General features: G+C 35.9%; 1 protein-coding gene across 8 annotated transcripts in view; it reads right to left on the bottom strand.

Annotated features, from left to right (window-relative positions):
* LOC114649973 (arf-GAP with Rho-GAP domain, ANK repeat and PH domain-containing protein 1) overlaps positions 1–17,916 on the bottom strand; it is a 365,104-nt gene that overhangs the window by 225,400 nt on the left and 121,788 nt on the right. Inside the window, exon 1 of one of the 8 annotated variants that reach the window (XM_051926534.1) lies at positions 6,452–6,595. The exons of 6 other annotated variants lie outside the window; for them this stretch is intronic. The gene's annotated coding sequence lies outside the window, so the exon portion shown is untranslated. Of the gene's footprint in view, positions 1–6,350; positions 6,596–17,916 lie in introns of those variants that run through there. One more of the 8 variants, XM_051926533.1, reaches the window with a different exon arrangement.

Here is a 17,916-nt window from a genome sequence, read left to right as displayed (position 1 = left end):
AGTACACAATTCATGAAGCCTAGCAAATTATTTTTTGGATACATTATGACTTTTTGTTACTAATTTAATGTTTTGCTCTTCTGATAAAAAAAATACATTTCTTCCCTTGGGACAAATAAAGCACTTTCTTTCTTTCTTTCTTTCTTTCTTTCTTTCTTTCTTTCTTTCTTTCTTTCTTTCGTCCCAAAACACAAATTGCTTTACCCACTCTTACCCTTCATTCATACATAATGCATCCTTTTAATTACAAAAACCTATTCCTATAAATAATGATTCAGATGTACTGTGCAAATGTATTTCTTCAAAGTAAGAGGGGAAAATAAGTTAGAGTAATAGCATAATATTCTGGTGTATCCAGGGGCTTAGCTGATTCTTATAAAACCTTAAAAGTTGTTTCTTCAAAGACAGGGTATCACATTTTTTGTTTATTAAATATTTTTGTAACAATGAGTTATATACAAAAATAACAGTGATAATACAAAGTGCTGTAATTACTTGTATTAGTAAAGTCCATACAGTACATTTTTAATAATGTTTTACAATATCATTTTAAAATCAAGCTCAAATCATTTTGTGATATCTTTTGTAGATTCCAACTCATGTGATATACAAATTGTGCTGAACTAAGGTAAGGTTAGTTGTTGGCTATGAAGAGTCTACGCCTAATTGCAGTTCATATGTCTTAAACAAAATTTGTTTTAAAGCACTGATCGAAGTAGAATTAAAAATTTTAGCCTGTGGATGCTGGAGGCAATTCAATAACCTGTAATAGGGATTTATTTGTCATCAGGTGTGACCATCAAACATGTAATACAGGAAAATAAACTAACTGACATAACCACTCTCAAAGAGTAAATTACTAACTGAGGTCTCAGAGAATTGTTTTCTGTTTTAAGACAGATGACTTTGAAAATCTGTCTATGCTTTCCAAATTGGAGCTTTTCAGATTTCAAAAATATGTACAGCATTGTTTCATGCAGACAGATGGACAGACCAACATGACAACAACAGGTGCTCTCATATTTTATGAGGATGCTGGTCTTTAACTGTGCAACTTTACACAATGCTATTTATATAGTTTATATTGTAAGCACTAGATATCAAGTATCAGATTGTAGTATAAGCTCTTATCAATCATTTTCAATGGAATATACAATATAAATTGTGAGAGGCATTATCTGAGATCTAAATTAACATGATGCTTGAATGTACTTCAATGTCCATATTTCTATGGATCCATTTGTAAAAAATGTCAATTGACATAATTTACTTAATTTAATTTAATTTTTTAATAGATTTTTCCCTCCCAATGCCACCTTACCTTCTTCCAATGACCAGTCTCCCCACACTATCCTTACTACATCAGCAACTCCTACCACATCAACTGGAATAGCCAGTTATGTCCATCACTGATGACCCAGTAAGGAGACAACTGAGGAAGCTATACTCAGGCCTATGCTAACCAGCTTTGCGGTCCCCTTTGTCACATGTTCAGTCTGTCCCTAAGGCTTTAGAAATTGCTACTGCTGTGAAAAACATATTTTATTGCTCCTGTTTCAAAGAAGGCAGGTGCCTCTTCACCTAATGACTACAGACCAGTGGCACGTATGTCTAACATCATGAATACCTTTGAGGGACTGGTCCTGAACTATATATGAGGTCTCTTGTGGTAGACCACCTGGACCCACTGCAGTTTGCCTATTAGACAATGACTGGAATGAAGGATGCAATTATCTTTTTGCTCCACAAGGCCTTTTCTCACCTAGGCAAAGCTGGCAACACTGTGAATATTATGTTTTGTGATTTCTCCAGTGCCTTTAATACCATCCAGCCATCCATGTTAAGAGGCAAACTCAAAGATATGCAGGTGGATGAGCCTAAGTTGTCATGGAACATGGACTATCTGTCAGACAGGCTGCAGTTTGTGACACTCAAGGATTGTGTTTCTGATACAGATGTGAGCAAGACTGAAAACCACAAGGAACAGTCCAGAATCAACAAGCTAATTAAAAGGGCAGGCTCAGTTATAGGATGCACTCTGGACCTCCTGGAGGTCATAGTGAAGGTGAGAATTAAAACAAAACTGAGTGCCATTATGAACAATGCTGCAGATCCTCGCTTTGACACACTAACACTAAGGGTTTTCAGCCAATGACTCATTCAACAGAAGCCTTTATACCAACAGCAATATGCTTGCATAATGCCTCATGGGGACTGGTACAGCCAAGTCAGAAGTTTTCTTTCCTTTCAATCTTCTTGCTTTATAGTCATTCTGGTGTGTGTTCAGTCCAAAGTGTGTGTGTGCATATTTTTATGTATTTATTTACTTACTTACTTATCCACCTATTTCTGTATTTATTTGTTACCCTAAATTGGAAAACGATTGATAAATTCACATGTGTGGCTGGAATCTCTTTCTATAAAAAGTTATCATTATAATGTTTATAAGAAATTATAACCTAAAGAAAAAATTGGAATTTTTTTTTATAATGGTTGTTAACACATTTTCATTTTTATTTTGCGACAGGCAAAAGATACTATGCATGACATCATGGTGATAATGCATAGTTAGTGTATGGAAGAAACCCAATAAGTCTAAATCCTGAAAAACTGGTTACTGAAACCATATCAATGGTCAGCACATTTGATTATCTTTTACCGTAATCAGTATCCCTTCACCATGTTTCTAGTCTATTATAGGGGTTACTAATATTTCTTTCAGATATCCTTTTCTCTGATGCAAGTATACCACCTTATCACTTAAGGAAACACAGTATTTAATTTACTTATTCTGTTTATTTTACTGGTTTGTTTTTTCAATGCTAAAATCACATTACAATCATTCTTGTAGAAACCATTTATCTATGAAACAGACATTCCAAACATTTGTCAAAATGCACTCTAGGTAGACAGAATATACTGTACTAAAAATGACATCATTCAGGTGAAATAACAAAAGAAATGGAAAATGACAGAACTGACTTCAAATTAGGCTTCACATTAAGGAAGAGAGAACAGAGCTAGAAAAGCCCAAATAAGAATTACTACACTGACTCAAGGAGCATACAGTATGAGCAAAGAGGACGATTTTAAGAAGGTGAACCATTTCAGGTTAAACAAACAGAATTTAGGAGAGTCATGATTCAATCAGTCATTTTCTAACCCGCTTAGTCCTGAACAGGATGGCAGGGGGTGCTGGAGCCTATCCCAGCCAGCATAGGGCGCAAGTAGGATCAAACCACTGCCAGGGCTCCAGACTGGTTTCAAAGGTTTTTAAACTAAATCCAGAGTTGGTTCCAACCTTTCACTAAGTGCTGTTAGGAAACACCCTTTACCTACAACCAAGAAATAATGAGCAGACTAGTAACTGCATGGGCAGATGGATAAGGAGGCTGACAATTATTATTTTAAAATCTGTAATTCATAATGATTAAGGAGATACAAATTGGAGTTGATTTACACATATCTAGTGATATCAAGTGATATTACACAAGTGTTAAAACAAAAAAAACAATGGCAACTTAAAAAATGGCAAGTGGTATACCAGAAAGTAGCACCTTAGAGACCATCACATCTTGACTTGGCAATTTTTTGGAATAAAATATGCACTTTATTGGATTAAATGACCTGTACTTGCAAAAACTTCTTTTATGTTCTAAATTTATTACTTCATTTCAGAATATTTTACAAAACACTTGATTTAAGATTGGTGGAGTGGTGATTTAGCGATTAGTGCTATGACCTCTCAGTTCTGGTTCATATCACAGCCCAGGTACCTTCTGAGGCACATTTGAAGTTCTCCCTGTGTCTGTGTGGGTTCTGCCCCTAAAGAACTTCCCCCAAGGACCTGCATGTAAGGTTAACGTGCAATTCAAAATTAACTCAGGGATAAATAAGTCTGCCCCAATTAATGTTGGCTCTTACCTTGACACCAAAGGTGCTAGCAGGTCTCAGGCTATCACGTATACGAAGTGTTCGAGCTGAATTGTATAATGGATATGAAGAAGAAGAAATGATTTAAATTATGGAACTGTTTCCACTCTTTCATATTTTTTAACCAAATATAATATATGTACTGTATGAGTAATAAAGTTCTTATCAATGGGCAAAAGGAAAATATGCATAAATGGATGTAATGAAAAAGTAAGTGGACAATCATACATGTTGAACAATATAGCTTTCCCACTGGAAGAACTTTTTTCAGGAAACTGGGAGTTGTTAGAAACTCAGGAACTTTTGTAATTGTAGAAATATAGAGCATACAGTACTAAAAGTATTACTGACTGCAGGCTTTATATGTTTATGTGTTCTCTCCCTACAAATTCAGCTTTCCAACCTCTAGTTAGCCCTGAATTTGAACCACACTGATTTGTACAAAATGGAAAATCCAAACTAGAACAGCTGAAGTTACTGCAATCAAGATATGAAATATTATTGTAAATGTTATGTAGACAGCTACATAATAAACTGTGTTTTCCCACAAAATGAAAGAAAGCAAAGATAGTACTATACAGCAACGATAAAAATACTCAATTTATAAAAGTACAGGCAAATCAAATTTGTCACAAAATAAATTGTGTTCCTCATCAGCAATAAAAATAAGAAAACAAATGTTTATTAATAGCAACAAACTCTACCAATGTTTTGGAAATAAATATTCTCCTCCTTTCACGTGCATTTTAAAAAAAGTGAAGTTAATGTGCGCCAAATATAGAGAATAAAGACAAAATCAAAGGCCATTATGGACAATGCTACACATCCTTTCTATGACACACTAGCACAAATTATTTTAGCTACCGAGTTATTTAAGAGACGTGTGAATAGAAATGCTGCTAGGACTCCTTCATACCTCCAGCACTATACCTTTATAATGCCTCACTGTGACTGCTCTCTTATGTTTAGCCAAGTCAGAAGCTTGTTTGTATAATTCATTTCGGTGTTTATGGGGGTGTTGTTGTTGTTCATTTTTATAACATTTCCATATTTCTTGAATATCTGTAAAAGTTCAGTTTTCCCTAGGACAAAATAAAAGATCAATCTATACATAAATATCTAATTAACTTGATTCTCTACTACATCTGAATGTCTTATGGTAAACTATCCATCCATCCATTTCTAATCCGCTCAATCCAGTTTAGGGCTGAAGGGACCAGTGCTCATTCCAATCGCACTGTAATGCAAGGAATAAACAAACCCTGTACAGGGTGCTAGGTGCTAGCCCATCACCACCTGCTCAGTTAAGAAAGCCTATTCTAACGAGACTGATTCAGTGCAAGGGAGACCAGTTCACAAAAACACAGAGCAGCGAAATGAGTTTGGTGTAATGGAAATAATACATTAAAAGATAATCACATTGTAAAAAAACAGCACAACACTAGCAGTCCGGGTGTAAACCAAGGTCTTATTTGTAAGTAATTGAAGGAGGTATATAAGTAGACATTAAGTCACATGTGAGTTCTAAACATTTAAGGAACTATTTCAAATGCATTAAACTGCTTTTTTTTTTTTTTACAAAAAAAAGCAAAGTAATTGAACGTAGTTCTCCTTTTTACCCTTTTTGAGGAATGCAGTTCTTCTTTTTTTCCCCTTTTTGGGGAACAATACAGCTAATATAGTAAGGCACTGAAACTGCGTCTAGGTTACAGCAAAATACCTATAAGAAATCTACAGAACATGCTATACATAAAACACATTAAAATTGACAACTAAAGAGAAACAATAGAACACTCAAGATATAAAATCTGGTTTGAAAGAACGAAACATCATTACTAGTAATGTGAGAAAGTGTTAAATCTTTTTCTGCATCTTAATGTATTGTATTGTTTTTCAGCCTAACATTTCATAAGCGACTACATTCATACGGTAGATGAGGACAGTGATGGTGATGAAGCCCCAGCCTCCAAAAACAATAAAATCATCAGGCTCTTATTATCAGATTTCTAAATGTAACCTCAGGAGAATTCACAAAGCTTCCTAATAGGAAAGCCACACAAGTACAGGCAGCATCAAAAAGCACTTTTAACTGAGCTGCTAAAAGCAGAAGATGAAAAATGTAAAAATTTAGTGACAGAATACCTGCTATAGCAGCCACGTTAGACAACCAAAAAGGCCTTCAGACTGAGCAATTAGCCTGAGCAGAGATACAACTCTCCCCCCCACCCACCCCCCTACTCAGACTCACTTAGCAAACAGACAGATTACATTTTCTGTAATTAAATGCTAGACCACAACCACACTTTCAGAAGCATTACAAGCCTACAAAAGCTTTCACATCTCAATAAAGGCATACTTAGGCTGCCTTGAGCTCACTACAATTTTCATCAAACCGGGCTAAATACCAAATCCCCTACCTGATGCCTTAAACAGAGTGTGTTCATCTTTGACAATCTTCAGTTCTGAAAGAAACTGAGAAACAGTTTGCAGGATGAACAAAATGAAAAGCTGCAGCTACCTAAAAACAATAAAAAGGCAATTTCTTATTTTTCCTCTTCTTGATAAGTGTTTGCTCTCCAACTTATGCTTGCTTTTCAACTGTTCTGTTGTTTGCAACTTCCTGTATCTATTTTTTCCCCCAGTCTGAGCTCTCAGTGAAAAGCAATCTGAACTTAAACAAAAGAGGGCGAGTGAGGGAGAGAGAGAGAGAGAGAGAGAGAGAGAGAGAGAGAGAGAGAGAGAGAGAGGAAGCGCTACACCAGGCTCCCACAATTCACCTTGTTTATAAACACTGTACTGTAAAGCTCAACTCCACTCAGCTTAGTTGTTACTTCATGTGCCTGTATCTTCACAGCACTACCAACACTTAGTTATTAAGGCAAGCTAAAAGGAAAGTGAGGCACAATAAAGCTGTACACAAAGAACAGCTTAGCATCAGCATCTTCAATATGAAACAAACTGAAGTGTAAAATTAACCATAAATCATGATGTTAAAATGACAAAAAAGAGTGCTGCCTATATTAAACTGGTAAATGAACAACACTTCAATACTTTGAGTAAATTATGGTGAAATGGGTCCAAATGCTACTTCTGCAAGTTTTGTTTTAAGTGATCTCTTTAAACTATTGCTAATTTTGCAAATGTAGTTAAACTTCCTTTATTTCCTAGGCTAAGCTACTATATGTTGTAACTTCCAAATTTCATTATGAAACTCACTGAAATTAACTCATTTGTTCATATTTTTAGTTAATGACAAATGTATACCAAGCATTATAAGCAGAGGAGTTCATTTGTGTGATCCCAGGGCCTTAATTAATGTTATCAAAGATGACTGCTTTTAATCTGGGATATGGTTGGGAGTACTTAGTATGGAAATCGGGGACAGCTGGAACATCATTGGTTACTCTGAATCAAGGTTATTATAGTTAACGAAAACTAAAATCAAAACTGAAACTATTATTAAAAAAACATTTTCATAAACTGAAATAAAATAATTATCAAAACCGAAATGAAAAACTAAAACTAAATGAAACTATTAAAATAGCTGGAAAGACTAACTGAAATAAAATAATAATTTACTAAAAATATTTTAGTTTTTGAATGAATATTCTTGTCGTTAGTCTTTAACTCTTGTAACTTTTAACTGTAAAACAAAGTCATCCACCACGAGCTGCCTGCATATATTCATCCAGTGAACGGCGGCTGATGACAGAGGGCAGGTGTTCACACAGCATTTGCGGTGACAGAGCAAGCTGAATACGCGCATAAAGTGTGTGGAGTAGAAAGCAATTTACTGTGCCACCTATCTTTGTGCTTGTTGTATATCAAGATGTAATTCAAACGGCTGAAATAGTAATGTGCTGCTCAACAAAACCTTTACCGTACGGACAGAAAAATCCCGAGGTTTAAGTTTTCTGAGGTACCTGCATTTTGTTGACAATAATTCACCTGCCACTTCACACAGGAGAAATCCTTTTTGAAAATAAAACGGCACTGATGGAGAGACTGACTAGGTCATCATCAAAAAAGTCGTTTAACAACAAAGCGATACAAACCTTGTAAAATTCCTGAGTTGGCAATGTCTCTACTGAACTACAGGTAGGTAGGCGAAGAGATTCTGCCAACTGGTGAAAAAGTAAAGATACTAATGTATTTTTGTATTTATGCTATATTTATTCATTTATCTTTTTTTAGTTTATATTCACCACTCAAAACACCTGATATTGTGAAAATAATTCAGTAGCAGAATTATGTTTTAAAATATTTGTCCCCCTTTTTTAAATTTTTCTCTCTCTCTCAAAACAGATAGTTGAAATATCATATTCTTTTTGTTCTTAACATCAACCATATCATACATATTGCATGCCAGGGATTTTTCCTGCCTTACACCCAGACCTGCTGAGGTAGGCTCCAGGTTCCTGTGATCCTGCTCTGGATAAACAGGTTTAGATAATGTATATATTGCTACTAATCTCAGGTGCTGTCATTTTGTGCCCATCCATACTCCGATTACCTCCTGTTGCTCTACTCATTATGGGTTTACTGTTCTTATGCGTGGGCTATTCAAGTTTTGTCTGATTGTGACACAAAACTAAACTCCATAGTAGCTCTTTAACCATACCATAATTACTAAAACTAAAACTGAATAGATATAAAAATAAAATAGAAATGTCTTTGTGAAATAAAAAACTAAATTAAAACTAAAAATATACGATGAAGGAAAACTAAAACTAAACTGAATTTCCAAGTAAGGTCAGAAAAAATATAGAAATAAAAACTAATATAAAAAAGAAAAATTATAATAACTTTGCTCTGAATTGAACTGTAAATCACTATGTAGTAGATTCTAATATATCATTAAAAACTGACATATTCTGTGGGGATCAGAGGTGTGTGCTCAGATTACACACTCACTGACCAAATTATTATAAACACCTGTACACCTGCTTATCCATGCAATTATCTAATAAACCAATCATGTGGCAGCAGCACAATGGATAAAGATTATGCACATACAGGTCAAGAGCTTCACTTAATGTTCACTTCAAAAGCCAGTAAAAAATGTGACCTTTAGGGGTTTTTGAACATGGCATGACTGTTGGTGCCAGACAGGCTGGTTTCAGTATTTTGTTTTTTTCCTGTAATTTTCATGCACAACAGTCTCTAGAGCAGAATTTCTCAACCTTACTTGGTGTGATGACCCACTTTTTCTGACGCAAGTGTCTTTGTGGCCCATCAGGAGAAAGTGTTCCCCCTTAGTGAACTGAGCGTGATCGCTATGGCACTAACATTATAAACAACAGCAACTTTGCAGTCCACAACCCAAACGTGAATCGAAACCCAGTATTTGAAAAACACTGTCCTAGAATTTACTCACAATGGTGAGAAAAACAAAGAAACATCCATTTAGCAGCAGTTCTGTTGAATGTGAGCCATCATTTCGAGACTAAGCATGCAGTAAAATATAGAAACTTATCAGAAGAGGAGACAGTGAAGACTGCAGAGAAATTGTTAGCTAAACTGCAAAAACAGCAAAGTTTTTTTTTTTTCAAAACTTCATACAGCAAAGGAAGCAACAACAAAAACCAGCTATATATTAATATACAAAATTGCCAAAAGAAGCAAACTGCTTTCTGATGGAGAATTCGTTAAAGAGTGCTTATTGGAGTCAGCGGTAATTCTCTGACCAAAGAAGAAGGAATGCGTTTGAACATCTGTTCTTTCACGGTGAACGGTTACAAGATGGACTGAGGAAACTGTGGAGAATTTGGTACTTCAGCTGAAATGCTCTGTGGAAAATGTTGACTTCTTCTCCTTGGCCTTGGATAAGAGCAGTGATATTTGTATCAGAGCGCAACCTGCTGATTTTCATGGAAGGAATAACAAAAGCTTTGAAATGACAGAGGAATTGACTTCTATGCAGTCAATGAAAGGGACGACAACTGGTAAGGATTTATTTACTGAAACCAGTACATGCATGCAAAAGTTAGGACTGCAGTGGGAAAAGTTAGTTGGTGTGACAACTGATGGTTCTCCTAATTATACATGTTGGCCTTTTAAAAAGGATGCAGGAAAAAGAGGCTTAAGTTAACCCAGCCCAAAAACTCATATTTTTACAATGCATTATTCACCAAGAATTGCTATGCAAATCAGTGCTGAAAATTAATCATGTGGTTGATGTTGTAATAAATACTGTACATTTCATCAGGGTTACTGCATTAAATCACACACTGTCTGTTACACAGAAAATTTTATTATGGTGAAAAAAAAGAAATATGACATGTTTACCATAATGTAACAATTGACAGAATGTGTTTGTCCCAATTCAACAAGCTGGTTTTCTTATGTGGCCCCCCATAAAATATAGTTGCCCACCCCCACTTTAGTGTCATGGCTTAATACAGTATTGTTACCGACCATGTGCATCCATTCATTGTCACAATTCACCCATCTTCTGTTGGCTACACAAAACATGATAATGCATCATGTCACAAAGTAAAAGTTATCTCAAACTGGTCTCATGAACATGACAACTAGCTCACTTTTCTTCAGTGGCCTTCCCAGTCACTAGATCTGAATCCACTAGATTTGCAGCATGAGTGTGCCGCTGACAAATCTGCAGACATTGTGTGATGCAGTCATGTCACCATCTACATACATACAGGTAAAATCATAAAACCCTCGGTCTGTCTTTTGAATGTTTCAGCCTTGTTTGAAGTTATTTGTCTGTTTTCCACACTGAAGACTTCATTTTAACCCTCAGATAACATCTTATCTGTCTGTTTATCTGTGGGCAAGTCACACAAAAAATACTTAAACTAAAAAAATACTTAAAACATGGGTTGTATGGTGTTTCAAAATTTCATCATTGCTGTTTATTTTATTTTATTGATTTATTTATTTATTTTGCTTGAAGATCTCTTTATATTATATAAAACACAATTCAATTAAAAGCACAAACAATAGAACTTTCCAAAAAAATTAAGAGGAATTCAATCACACGCAACACTTAAGTCACCATCCCTACCCATTTTGGGGAACAATGTGAACAAAACACCCATCAGAAGATAGCTCCTTACATGTAAATTTAATTCACTTACAGGGGGATGTACAAGGTACAAAACACTGAAAAAAGATGATGAGAAGACAGAATATATGCTATAGGGATCTGTAAGCAGTAGTGAAGTTCAATCAGTATTCATACAGTAAGTCATTCCTATACATAACCTTCTTATGAAATATTACCCTTTCTGTACAATACATAAATCAGTCTGTGAAAAAATATTTCTTTTGTCTTGCTAGGAGAAATGGTGATAACTGCATTGTTTTCAGAGATTTCTAGTACAATGTGGGCAATTCTTATAATCAAACACTGAGTGGCTTCCTGTAGAGGAAATAATATTTAATTACAGTTATACCATACCTTGGTACTTGGAAAAAAAACAAAGCTGCTAATCCCTAGACACGCTGGAGCACCAAACTGCAAACTCACTCAAACTTGGGACTTTTGATAACCTTTGATAACCATAACCTTTAATTCTTCAAACTTTTCTGCATACTCCTACAGCACCAGGAGAAGACAAAGGCTGGAATACTATGAGCATTTCAGCTTACAGGTGTGACGAGTTTCGTTGTCGTTTTCCTGGAAGAACTTGACATGGATTTTACACTAACTGATTCTTTAATATAAGCTAAGTAAAAATACTTATTTGTGTCATGATTGTTTTTGCTGTGCTTGTGCTTATTTTTTTTTTTTTACCATTGTGGCTTTGAGGCTGTACTGTAAATGGGACTACCCAGCAATGACCCTAATCAGTTCCTGGAACTAACAGTCACTGCTGGACACAGGATCATATTCATCAACTGGTCTGTGTTACGTTTCAGCCAGTGTGTGTTCCCTGGGTTTATTTTTATTTTCCCATTTTGTGCCTTCTTTGTTTATTTTTATTTTTTTCATATGGTTATTGTAATTATGTATCTTTTATTAAAATCGTTCCATTTACTTACTGTTGTCTTCCTATGTTTATTGTGTTTGTGTCTTGGGCTCCTTATGTTTTGTGATTGGAACCTTAAGAGGCGGGGCCACACCTATGTCACAGCTGTAGGGCCATCTTCAGTCATATATATTGTGTATCAAAGTGAGTAAACATTTTCTGGCTTCTAGATTTTGCTTCTTTTTTATGAATTCTGTTTTTCTGATAGCAATTAGGGACTTGTTTCCTTTGGGATGCTTCTTAGGTAAGCCCTTTTTGAATTCTTTGCCATTTTTTGCCATTTTTGTGCTTTTACATTTACATAAGCAAATATATTTATTTTTTTATTTTTTAAGATTCTGCAGTGGCCTTGTCTATATTAGCCATTTTTTTTAATAGTCCCTCTCCTTAGAGGCCACTTTTGTTTAGTTTTGTAGTTTGTGGGATATTGATATATTTTGATGTTTTGAAAAAATGCCAAAACCTTTTTTAGGCCTGTGCAGGCCATCACAAGCCAGTGTAGTTTGGTGTCAGGCCACCTAAGGTGAGACCTTTTCTGGACAGGCTAAAGAGGGCCCTGGCCCATTTAATGGGTCTTTTAGATGCCTCACACTATTTTGCCATTTTGTGTGTGGGCCACTACTACATTAGAACAGTTTGTGAGCATCTGGTAATTCCTTAGGAGTAACAGTAAATAATGGCTGAGGTTAAACTGGCTTGGTCTGTACAGTTCAGTATTGCTGCCACCGTCTTCACCATGAAAAGCATACACATTTGAAGCAAAAACATAATTATTGCAATTTGATTCTAAAATATATTTAAAATGTACAAGATTTATCAGGGGCGGCACGGTGGCACAGTGGGTAACGCTGCTGCCTCGCAGTTGGGAGACCTGGGGACCTGGGTTCGCTTCCCAGGTCCTCCCTGCGTGGAGTTTGCATGTTCTCCGCCTTGTCTGCTTGGGTTTCCTCCAGGTGCTCCGGTTTCCTCCCACAGTCCAAAGACATGCTGGTTAGGTGGATTGGCGATTCTAAATTGGCCCTAGTGTGTGCTTGGTGTGTGGGTGTGTTTGTGTGTGTCCTGCGGTGGGTTGGCACCCTGCCCGGGATTGGTTCCTGCCTTGTGCCCTGTGTTGGCTAGAATTGGCTCCAGCAGACCTCAGTGACCCTGTGTTCAGATTCAGCGGGTTGGAAAATGGATGGATGGATGAAGATTTATCAGTATTGAAAAAAACACTTTCAATTACACAATTCAGACCCTTCAAAGTAACAGCTGTTCACAAAAATATAATTCAGACAGATGTCTGCTAAACTAAACTATTACTATTACAACTAAAACTATTTCATTGGGTCCCTAACATACCTAAAAATGAAATTTACCAGCAGCACTGCATTAAATTCAATAATATCCTACATTTTGTACATTCCACTACTTAAAAATGCTAAAACAAGATAAGATAACAATAGACTTCTAGAGGCTATGGTCTGATGGAAAAATATCAAAATATTGACACTGTAATATTTCTTTAAAAATGCTTTATAATTCTCTTTTTTCATAAACTCTAGTAGAACAGCGATGCAGTGGCTAGTAGGCAGCATCTTGGGTTTCGTCCAATGTCTGATCATCTGTTTGAGTGGAATAAGAACCTTCTCTCATTTCTGCATGGGTTTTACTTCAGGTATTCCAGTTTTCCTTCCCACTTCCCAATAATGTGTGTTTGTTTTAGAATAAATGGAGTTTTAAAATTATCTCCCTGTGACTGTAAGTGATGTGTATATGGGAGTGTCCCCAGTGATGGCCTGCCACCTCTTCCAGGATTAGTTGCTACTTTGAGCCTGATGCTGTTGGGATAGGAGTCAGCCTCCACAACCCTGAATTCAAATAAGTGGCACTGAGAATAATATATCTCCTCGCAATGATGAGCTCTGCAAGAGATTAAGAAAATGAACAGGTGTACACTTCTTTGAATATAAATAAATAAGAAAAAAAGCTTGAAACCAAAATTCTGATTTCATCACTAGAATGTTTTATTCAGTGAATGTCAGATGAATTCTTGAATCTTTCAGTAATCAAAAAGAAATTACAAAAAAGAGTGAAAATCTGTGCATTTTATCTGTGAGTTATTATCATGTCAATAACTTGTAGTAATAATAATATTCTTGCAACGTTCTAGCCAGTCTTGTTTCCCCTTCAAACAACGCAGCTGGAGCTACTGGAATTTTATCTATGAACAAAGACATTCTTTATAACTCCCTTTATATAATGGAGAAGATAATGCCTTCTCTGTTTTCCTTTTGCTCTTTTTGTATTCTTAGAACTCAGGCATCACAATGTTAGTTCATTAGAAATCATTACCAAGTAAGGACAGAGAACTAGTAAGATTTTTCACTTTGAATCCAGTGTACTTTGTTTTTTTATGAGTGTGCAACGTAAAGATCTGCTTTTTGATACTGCTCAGTGTCTGTATCTATTCACATTTCATTGTAAAGCTACTGTTGCCATCTTCAATGAAACAATACTATATTAACTCTTACAGTGTCTTCAGGACAAATTTCACCCAGCTTTGTGCTTGCAATAGTAAAAGCTTCTTAAATGTCATCTGTTCAACCCATAAAAACATTCTAAATGTCATCTGTTCTGAAAGACAGGATCATCTGTACTACAGTGAAAATGGTCATTTAATATAAAATAGGTTTGGGGTGAAAAATGTTGTTCAGGGCATCACAAAGGGGTGTCAGAATCAGGAGAAAAAGACCTGTAAATCGTAGCATTGGGACACCCTATGAAGACATAGGAAGTGTTAAATAGGTACAACAAAAGTATGGCCTTAAATTACCGTTATTTACTTTAGAATGTTGATTTTTAAACTGTATTTTAACAAGAATTCTGTATATGCGAACAAGTGTCAAACACTTGCTGTGTGTCAGTTGTTATCACTAAACTGTCACACTTATGCTTTAAGATATGAGCCCAGAAATTGTCTGACAATGCATGAACGATCAGGAAATGCCCTCACTTTCATCGTAGCAAATACCAGGTCTGAACATGGAATTATAGGCTTTTTCATGCTCAAGGCTTCATAAGAAAAATGCAGAAGAAGGAAAACAAGTACAACATATCCATTGAGAATAAGTAAATGTTAACAGTAGCAATTTTAACCCAATAATATCTCTTTTGATCTCTAACTGTTGTAAGAAGATTATGTAAAGCACAAAACGAATACTATAGCACAGGAGTAGTACATGGAATTAATGTATTATTTTGATTGGTTAGCAAAAAGAAGGAAGACTAAATTCAGCAAGGAGTTAGAAGGAGAATGTACTTTGGTTAAGAGGACAGTTTCTCAGCATAATACAGTACTGTATATTAACTCACTTAAGCAGTCAGAGTAACATAGTTCAAGGAAGTGAAAAATGCTGAAAGTGCCAAACAGCAAAACAGCAACATCTTGTGGACTAACGTGGTCAAAGAAAAAAAATACAAATCCCCCTCTACTTTTGCAATGTTGTAATCTACGCAAACAGAAATAAAACAAAGCACAAAGGTCAATGGCTTTTTCTCAGCAGATGTTCATCTGTACAATTGACTATAGTATAGGACATTTTAAAGTCAAAAAAGAAAATATAGAATTTTACCATTTCCCAACTGGTGAAAGACAACTGTCTTTTTTAAACTTCAAGAAAAAATACAAAATGCTAGTAAAAAGATACAAATTCATGTAAAAAGATCAGCAATAGGACTTTACTACATGTACACCATAACAACAAAACACCATGAGAGCAGAGCATAAATTGATGTTTAGAGTGCAGACTGAAAGAATATTACTCTTTAGATTACACGTGTATTCAGTAAAATGTGCAACAGTAAGAATTTTTTTTTTTACAATCAGAATATAAAAAATGGGATAACAGCATATAACGCCAGCTGCTTGGTCAAAGGCTGTGGTTTAAACATTCTATGTGAAAAGACGGCGATAGCAGTGAGGGAACACAGATCTTGGTGACCAAGTGACACAGGTGCTGCACTGTACTTCCTTTCCAATAATCATATTGTTAATGGCGTAATGTAGCCATGTTTCCTCTCATGCAAAGTTCACCCTACCTCTACCTCAGAGCAAAATGCCTGGACAGAGGAATTAAGCTGTACAGAATCAAACTACAGACTTGGCATCTGAAAAAGCTGCATCTGAACCTTTGTGATGAGAACAGGTTATGCAGCTCTAAAGGATAACAGACAAACAGCATAACAATAACACAACATTAATAACATTTTCACACATGTGTGATCTGTTTAGAGTTGTGGAGGCTGAAGCCTTTCCCCAAAGCACCCTGGGTTCAAGGCAGGAAATGTACAATTTAGAGTCATCAGCTAGGGCTGGGTATTGGCACTGATATCCTGAATTGATTCGATTCGATTTTGATTCACCATGTCCTGATTCGATTTGATATTGATTTCAGTAACACTTTATTTGAAGGGTGTCTACATAGTGACTTCATAACATATGCATAAGCATGGAATGTCATTTAAGAAGAAATACTGTACTTGATTAGTAATGAACAGGTAACATCAGTATTTGGAAGATGCACAACATGATATCATTACTCATTTGTATTGTCACATCAGAGTTCACACATATTATGGGGGCTCCTTGTTTTAATAAAATATAAAGGCATCTACTTTATAAAACATCTATATCATCTTGCGAATAATATTATTATAAAATAATCAAATATAGCGTCTTAAAAAACAAGCATGTTATTCAGTATCCTATTTGTGTGCTATGAGTCTCTATGTAGACCCCCTTTCATTTAAACTGTTAGCCAAATTTATTCCCCTACTGGACATTTAAAATAATCTTGAATTAGTCGAAATTAATGATACAGTGGGAAGTTTGGTGTCTTTCTATAATTCTACAAGTTACACGTATCTTCAGTTGCTGATGTTTAATAGTCACATTAATCAGTTTTCGTAAATGTGTCTTTACACTTCCTCCTCAGATGAAAAGAAAGCATTTTAAAACAAGGATCTAGAGTTGATGCTTGGTGACAGCGGGTACTGGATGAAGGTAACATGAAAGAAAAAGAACCGGCCATCGTGACTGACAATGCCACTAATATGATCCGTACGGTGCAGCTTATGGAGATATTCACGTTGGCTACTTTGTACACAAGCTCACTTTGGTATTGCAGGCTGCTCTGAAAATTCCATGTTGCAAACTTCCACCATAGCAGTACAACTAGTCATGTGCTTAAAGCAATGTATATTGGACTTGCCCATACAAAACTTGTGATTGATGCAGTCACGCGATGAAACATTCATTGGAAATGCTAGAAAGGTTTTTGGAACAACAGTCAGTCATCTCAGCAGATCTGCACACTGTATAGGCACTGAGGTTGTTCCCACTGTGACTGGCTTGCAGAGCACTTGTCTGCAACATAGCTGTTTTTAATGTAGTGACATGACTGTCACATAGGAATCTGCTGCCCTGGATGTTCAGCTATCACAAGTTATGGCTACTCTCTCCACTGACTTGAGAGATGTGGCGATGCTTTGCTTAAGATCTTCATAAAGCCTAGGTACAATAACTTTACTCACTTGCTTTCTGGTTGGTATAGCAAACCGCGGTTCAAAATCCTGCATCATTTGTGGAAAGCCCTTGCTTTCAGCATTGTTGTAGGGTCTCAAATCTTTACAGATAAAAACTGCTATAGATTCTGTTATTTTTTGGGGCATGAGGCAACTTAAATGAAAGCTTGGAGCTACCCGCCATCTCCAGTGTGGATTGTTTAGACTCTACTTGTTTGGATGTTGACTGAGATTACGTTTATGGGTGACATCAGGATAAAAGATTTCTCAAATTTGTTGGATTACAACAATACTAAACTTCTGAGCTGCACAGCTTACATGAGGCTTTTCTCTTTTACTCAGTTGTTCATTACCAGCACACCGTTAAAATCCTCAGGAAGTCCAGACATCTGATTTAAGTGTCAAAGGCACTGACTAGATGGTA

This window comes from Erpetoichthys calabaricus, chromosome 4, assembly GCF_900747795.2.
Source record: "Erpetoichthys calabaricus chromosome 4, fErpCal1.3, whole genome shotgun sequence".
Lineage (NCBI taxonomy): Eukaryota > Metazoa > Chordata > Cladistia > Polypteriformes > Polypteridae > Erpetoichthys > Erpetoichthys calabaricus.
The sequence above is the reverse complement of the archived record's forward strand: the minus strand, read 5'-3'. Positions and strand labels throughout refer to the sequence as shown.